At 57.4% G+C, this 6,856-nt stretch overlaps 1 pseudogene; it reads left to right on the top strand.

Annotated features, from left to right (window-relative positions):
* Nucleotides 1-2,211: 2,211 nt before the first annotated feature.
* LOC116863044 lies at nt 2,212-5,963 on the top strand (annotated as a pseudogene).
* Nucleotides 5,964-6,856: the final 893 nt, after the last annotated feature.

Below are 6,856 nucleotides of genomic sequence, written 5' to 3'. Positions count from 1 at the left end.
AAAACTACAGGCAAATAATAATAATAAAAAGATCAACAATATATTTGAGTGCCAGCTTACAAACATTTATTAGATTAAAATGTTCATTTTTATGAGCCCTGCTCGGACCCTCAGTCTCCTTGCCTGCAACTTGAAGATTGGATCCGTCAAGCTCTCTCGCATGTCGGCAGTTCCTAGAGTGGGAGAGTTGCAGAGGCTGTCCCGGGACACGGGGGAGGCGGTGGCAGCTGCCCGCAGGCCACGCGCTGGCTGTCCCGGAACCACGGGATCTCCGAGGAGTTTTTTCCCATTATAGGCTTTGATCATGAGGTAGTGAGTGCCCCATCCCAGGACGTTCCAAGCAAGGACCCTTGGTCAGGGGTGCCCATGAGGGGCTCACCTCTGCTTTCAGTGCCAAGATTTGGGGCTGTCTGTCTGCCTTACTAGCACACAGTTCGGGACCTGAAGGACTGAGATGGGAACTCAGTGTCAGGCTTGCGGTCTGACCCTGGGGCCTGGCGGTGACGGGGGTTGGTTTCTCTCCCACCTTCTACCCTGGAAACCTGCTGCTTAGGGGTCATGTGACCCTGGGCAAGTGACTAAGTCTGTGCTTCAGTTTCTTCATCTGGAAAATGGGGATAATAGTCATAAGGTTGTTGCAGGGATTAAGTGAGGTCACTGGGGCTCCTTGAACCAGGTTGGGCAGGCAGAGTGCACACAGAGGGCACTGATCAGTGTGCTCCTGCCTCCAAAGTGCTCCGGCCAGCGGAAAGGCCTGGGGGGGGGGTGGACGAGAGGGGGGAGGGGCTTCAGCTCCTCCCTCTCTTGTAGCTGGTGCTTTCTTGACATCTGAGACTGGGCCCACGCCTTGCCCTCTTTCCCTGCCGGATGTGCCAAAACCTGAGGTGCCCAGAGCCTCAGGGGACAGGCCATGGGGTGTCCTGCTCCATCCAGAGGCACCTCCCAGTGACTTCTGGGCCCTACCTTTTTGTCATGTGGTTGCTGCCTCTCTAAAAGATTCCAGCCTAGGCTCTGTTGTGCTCCAAATGCCCCGGTGGCTGGGAGTCTGTCTGTGTCCACAGAGCTATGACCGGCAGAGAAGTGGGCTCAAGAGAGAGCAGGGCTGGGGACAGCTTCTCCATCTCCCAGAGGTGTCTGGGTCTCTGCACTGCACCGTCCCCTTCTCTGCCTGCTGGATTTGCCTCGCTACCCACCTTCAGTGTCGAAGTCACCTCATCTATCTCAGGTAGCTCACCCAGCGGCCTCTCTGCCACTTCCCTCCAGACAACACCTCCCCACTGGCTGACCTGGGCGTCTACCAACAGTGATCCTAACCCTTGCCTTTACCGTCTCATCCAAGCCCATGAACTGCTTTGTGACCTGGGACAAGTTTCAGCCTCAGTACTCAAATCTATGAAATGGGGATCCAGTCTCCTTACTTGCTAAGGCCTCTTGTAGCAAAACAAATCTAATAAGATTTCTTTTCTGGTCTAACTGTATACATCCACTGAGCAAGAGTGTAGGCAACAAGCCTGCATATCCCTGGTTGGGGATGTTGTCCCACATTTCTGAAACTGAGTCATTAAAGATCTCAAGGCTGTGTGACCTTCTTGCCACACCTGTGTTTGTCTACGTGGACTGTCCTTGGGACATTTGTCAAGTTTGTGGTACTGGGGTTTCTACTTATGGGTCCTCTTCCATATCTTTCTTTGTGAAGCTGCATTCACCAAGAGCCTGGGAGGGGCTCCCCACACCCAGAGCGTCACATGCACATACACACACGCACATGCATAATATATACGCACATGGCAGGATGGGGCCATGGAAAGCTGAGGACTGGAACGATACCTGGAGCTCCGACTCTATCTCTAAACCTTAGTTTCTGGGTGACTTTGGACAGTGACTCTGATCATAGTCTCAGTTGCTAGCTGAGAAAGAGGGTGGCAAGTGTCAATGTGAACTTGTTGATTTTCTGTGTGGTTTGAGGAGGAACATCAACAGAAGAGGGGTTTCCCAAGCTTGTGTGACACAGTCTGGGTGGGTCCCAGGTGTGCAGCCCAGGGACAAACACCAGGAGTCACCGAAGTTCCCATCCTTGGCCTGGAAGCTGGCCAGGTGTGGGGCTCCCCAGCTGATGGGAGAAGAGCACCAGGCTGGGCTATCTGGCCTTTGATTCTTCTGATTCTGTCCCTTGCAGGCCTCGAGCTGCTCAGAGCCCCCGTTGGAGCAGCCATGACCCGCTGGACGTCCCTCAAGGCATTCAGACCCCATAAACCTGCCCCCTGTGGTCCAGTGGCCTGCTGCCAGCATCTAAGTACCGGGCCCTGGCCTCCTCCACCTGGAGGGCCCAGGAGTCTGGGGCTGAGCCATCTTCTCAGCACAGTACCCAGGGTCCCCACCGCCCCCGGCTCCCTGCCTCCTGGCCCAGGGAGAAACAGCACCCACCATCACAGCCCCAGGCCTCAGCTCCTCAGACCTATGGTGAGGTGGCCAGGTGGAGTAGCTGTGGGGGGTGGTGGCAGTGTGAGAAGAGGCCCCCACAGAGCCTGACGTGCCCACAGCAGGAGACCTCGCATTAGCTAGACTTGTTCGAATTTCAGCTCTCCTGCTTATTGGCTGTGTGGCTTTGGGGAAGTCACTTAACCTCTCTGAATCTCCATTCTTGGTAGAAGTAATGATGGCAGCCACCTTCCTGGGGTTTTGCTAGGATAATCTAAGACCATTTGCTAATGTGTCTGGCCTGCTTTCTCTGCAGTTTGAGGAGTGGGCAGTAAGGGCCGTGAATGTTATATACGTGCCCGCTCTGGAGATTCAGAAGCATCTGGCAACAGAGACAGACCCTAGGAGGGATGTGCAGCCTGGCTGCTCATGTGGACTTCTCCCTCACCTGTCTCCCAGGTGTTTGAAGCAGAGGTCAGATGTTGTGCTCCCTCCGAGGCCCTGGCTGCACCTGGCCACACAGACAGGGGCTAAATCCCAGTGTTGCCTCCCTCTGGCTATGTCACTTCCGGTCTCTGGGTTTCTGGTGGGTGCTCAGCCACCTGCCTCTGCTTCTGGACCGGCTGCCCTGGGACCTTCTTATCTGGGGCCTCATTGTCTTCTGGGCACTTGAGGGCTCCCAGCCTTGTCTAACACTGGCCTCCTGGTGTGAACAGCTGGGGGCTTGGGGTGAATGGGGTCCCCAGTGGTGGAGGGGCGTATGCCCGACTCAGCGTCCCGGCCAGGCCAGCCGGCCAGGGTTCTCCCCCTCCTTCCAGCTCAGCCCTGCTGAACGAGGAGGAGGGCCTGAGCACCTGCAGCCCTGACGCTAAGGGTTAGATGGCCTCAGTGCCCACAGGGCCAGACGGCACCATGGCCTCTGGCCTGCAGGTGCCTCGGCCTGGCACCAACAGGCCAGACCAGAGCCAGCGGGGCCCTGGGGGAGGGAGTAGCCAGCTGCTACCGGCCCATCTGGGGGCTGAACGTGGACTATGGGCCTGAAAGCAGTGTGTCCAGCTGCACGTGTCATGCCGTGGGACATGCGTGAGACAGCTTGGTGTATGTACATATGTGTGTGTGTGCGACAAGCCCACCAAGTGCTCCCCTGAATGGGCCAAGAACAGTGACGCTCTGAGTGTTCCCTGGATGCTGTCATTTAGAGCTGAGAAAGACAGTGATGGGGAAGGCCGCTGAGATGGGGTCAGTCAGTGACCCCTCTGGGTACTGACCCGTGGACCCCCTCCTAGTTACAGATGGAGGCTGTGGTGTATGGGCACTGAGAGTGGGTGCAGGGTTCGAACATCAGGACGGCGTCCTCGGGGCCAGGCTCTGCTCGAGTCCCGGGGGGTGAGACAGCAGTGAACCACACAGCAAACTCATGATGCTCGGGAGGCCAGTGGTCTCACAGTGGGATCAGTGGCTGAGTGCGACCCCAGGCCTGTCCTTCCCGTTACTGTTACTACTGTTATGGGGTCTGAAGGCGGTGCTTTGGGGTTACCGTGAGGACCTGGGTGAGGGGTCACAGTCTCCCATGTGTTCAGGAAGCTGCTCCTGGGCATGGAGGCCAGGGACTGAGGGAGGCAAGGCAGCGGGAGGGTGTCCAGGCTGAGAGTGTAAGGGACTGTCCTGAGGAGCAATGCACAGGCTGTGAGCTGCAGCGAGTAAGCGAGGAGCCTGTACCTGAGAGCTGAGGGGCCCCGGACTCCATTCACGCAGGCCTCGCAGGTGCCAGCAGAGATCGGCTTTGAGCAGAGGACAGCCAGGCTCCCCCGCTGCCTCTGGACCGGAGTGGGGGCCGGAGCACAAAGGCTGGCGAAGCAGCTGCCATGCTGGTCCGGGTGGGTGATGATGGGGACTTCTCCCACGGTGGTGGGAGAAGAGATAGGATCATAAATACACTTTGGAAGCGGAGCCTTTGGTAGGGGGGCGCTCAGATGGACTGAGGATGAAGGCTTTTGGCCAGAGCTCCTGGGAGACTCCAGGTCTGTTTTCCAAGCCGAGAAGGAGGGTGAGGGGCTGGCTGAGGAGGGAAGATGGAGATCTCAGTGGGGGGTGAGTCGGGGTGAAGTCGGCCGCCAGCCATGGCCAAGGGCCCCAGGTGGGGGCAGAAGTCTGGGCCGGGGTGGCCTGCTCCACCAGCCCCTCTGTCTTCTCTGTTGCAGGAGCCGCCCCCAGTGGAGCCGGCCCGGGGGTGAACCAGGCCCCCCCCATCCCCAGGATGACCTCGGCTGGCAGCGCCAACCCCTTATAGTATCGTGTCATCGGCGGAGGACGGGGTGCACCTGGTCACCATGTCGGGGGCCAACGGCTTCTGCAACGGCAAGGTGCACACGCAGCGCCAGTGCTGGAACCACTTTGTCAAGAAGAATGGCCAGTGCAACATCGAGTTCGCCAACATGGATGAGAAGTCGCAGCGCTACCTGGCCGACATGTTCACCACCTGTGTGGACATCCGCTGGAGCTACATGCTGCTCATCTTCTCGCTGGCCTTCCTCGCCTCCTGGCTCCTGTTTGGTGTCATCTTTTGGGTCATCGCCATGGCGCACGGCAACCTGGAGCCGGCCAAGGGCTGTGGCCGCACGCCCTGCGTGATGCAGGTGCACGGCTTCATGTCTGCCTTCCTCTTCTCCATCAAGGCGCAGACCACCATCAGCTACGGGATGCGCTGAGTGATGGAGGAGTGCCTGGTGGCCGTGTTCATGGTGGTGGCACAGTCCATCGTGGGCTGCATCATCGACTCCTTCATGATTGGCTGCCATCATGGCCAAGATGGATCCGCCCAAGAAGCGGGCGCAGATGTTGCTGTTCAGCTACAGTGCGGTGGTGGCCCTGCGTAACGGCAAGCTCTGCCTCATGTGGCGCGTGGGCAACCTGAGCAAGAGCCACATCATGGAGACACACATACAGGCCCAGCTCATCAAGCCGCGGGTCACCGAGGAGGGCGAGTACATCCCACTGGACCAGATTGACATCGACATCGGCTTCGACAAGGGCCTCGACCGCATCTTCCTCGTGTCCCCCATCACCATCCTGCATGAGATCGACGAGGCCAGCCCGCTGTTTGGCATCAGCCGGCAGGACTTGGAGACAGATGACTTCGAGATCGTGGTCATCCTGGAGGGCATGGTGGAGGCCACGGCCATAACCACGCAGGCCCACAGCTCCTATCTGGCCAATGAGATCCTATGGGGCCACTGCTTCAAGCCTGTCCTCTGCGAGGAGAAGAACCAGTACAAGATCGAATACTCCCACTTCCATAAGACCTACGAGGTGCCCTCCACACCCCACTGCAGCACCAAGGACCTGGTGGAGAACAAATTCTGCTGCCCAGTGCCAACTCCTTCTGTTACGAGAATGAGCTGGTTTTCCTGAGCCGCAATGAGGAGGACAAGGCAGATGGAGACCAGGATGGCTGCAGCCCCCAGGCCCAGCATGACTTTGACAGGCCTCAGGCTGGTGGTGGTGGCCTCAAGCAGCGGCCTCACAGACGGGAGTCAGAGATCTGAGCCACCATGGCCAAGGCGCAGCATCTGCCCCACCAGGGAAAGGCCCGGTGTCCCTCGAGGGCCCTGGGTTTGAGCAGAATGGGCCAGGTGCCCCGGTTGCAGACTCAGTAGCATTTTAGATGCTTTATGTTTCTTCACAGTGGCCTGGGAAGGTTGGTGCGAGAATGCGCGACCAAAGCAGGCAGCCGCTGGACTCAGACCAGAGTAGGTGCAGGGAGGTAGCCTCTTGGGGTCCGGGCCAAGACCCAGGGGCTTCTGTCTGAGGCTAGAACTTCGGCCTACTCAGAGGTGGCTCAGTGGCCATCCAGCCTCTGTGGGTGTAGGCTGGCAGGCTGCAGGACACCTCGCTGCAGGACACTTGGGGAGAAACACTGGTATTGGCTTTCGCAACCATAGCTTGAGTAAGACTGTTTACAAAAAAAAAAAAAAATTAACACGTGATTGACCAAAAAAATTAATTTCTGGGGATTATAAAAATGGTCAGTGGGAATTCCATTGGTCTGCTGAGATGCGGGTTTTAGATGGGGGCTCCACGAGGTTCCCCAGGGCTGGGCAGGCCTCTCCTCCATGAAGGCCAAGTGTGTGCCAGGTGGCACCATCTGCACAAGCACAAGAGAGGGGCTCATCTGTGGTTCCTTCTGCTCACGGGCGGATTAGATGATGTTTGTGATGGAAAAACCAAGACCATGTTAATGAACATGATAATCATGTTAATGATCATGACCAGAGTCATAGAGGTAGGGGTAGGGGCTGGGGAAAAAAAAAAAATAGTTTGAGCTTTTTGAGTTTGACTTTTGTACCTTAGAGGTGCATCTCAGGGATGGATATGTGACCTGACTGCCATGGAGGGTCCGCTCTCCCCACCCCCACCAGATTTTCCTGTTTTACTTCTC

This window comes from Lontra canadensis, unplaced genomic scaffold (assembly GCF_010015895.1).
Source record: "Lontra canadensis isolate GAN:19392208 unplaced genomic scaffold, GSC_riverotter_1.0 scaffold478, whole genome shotgun sequence".
In the NCBI taxonomy this organism is placed as follows: Eukaryota; Metazoa; Chordata; class Mammalia; order Carnivora; family Mustelidae; genus Lontra; species Lontra canadensis.
The sequence above is the reverse complement of the archived record's forward strand: the minus strand, read 5'-3'. Positions and strand labels throughout refer to the sequence as shown.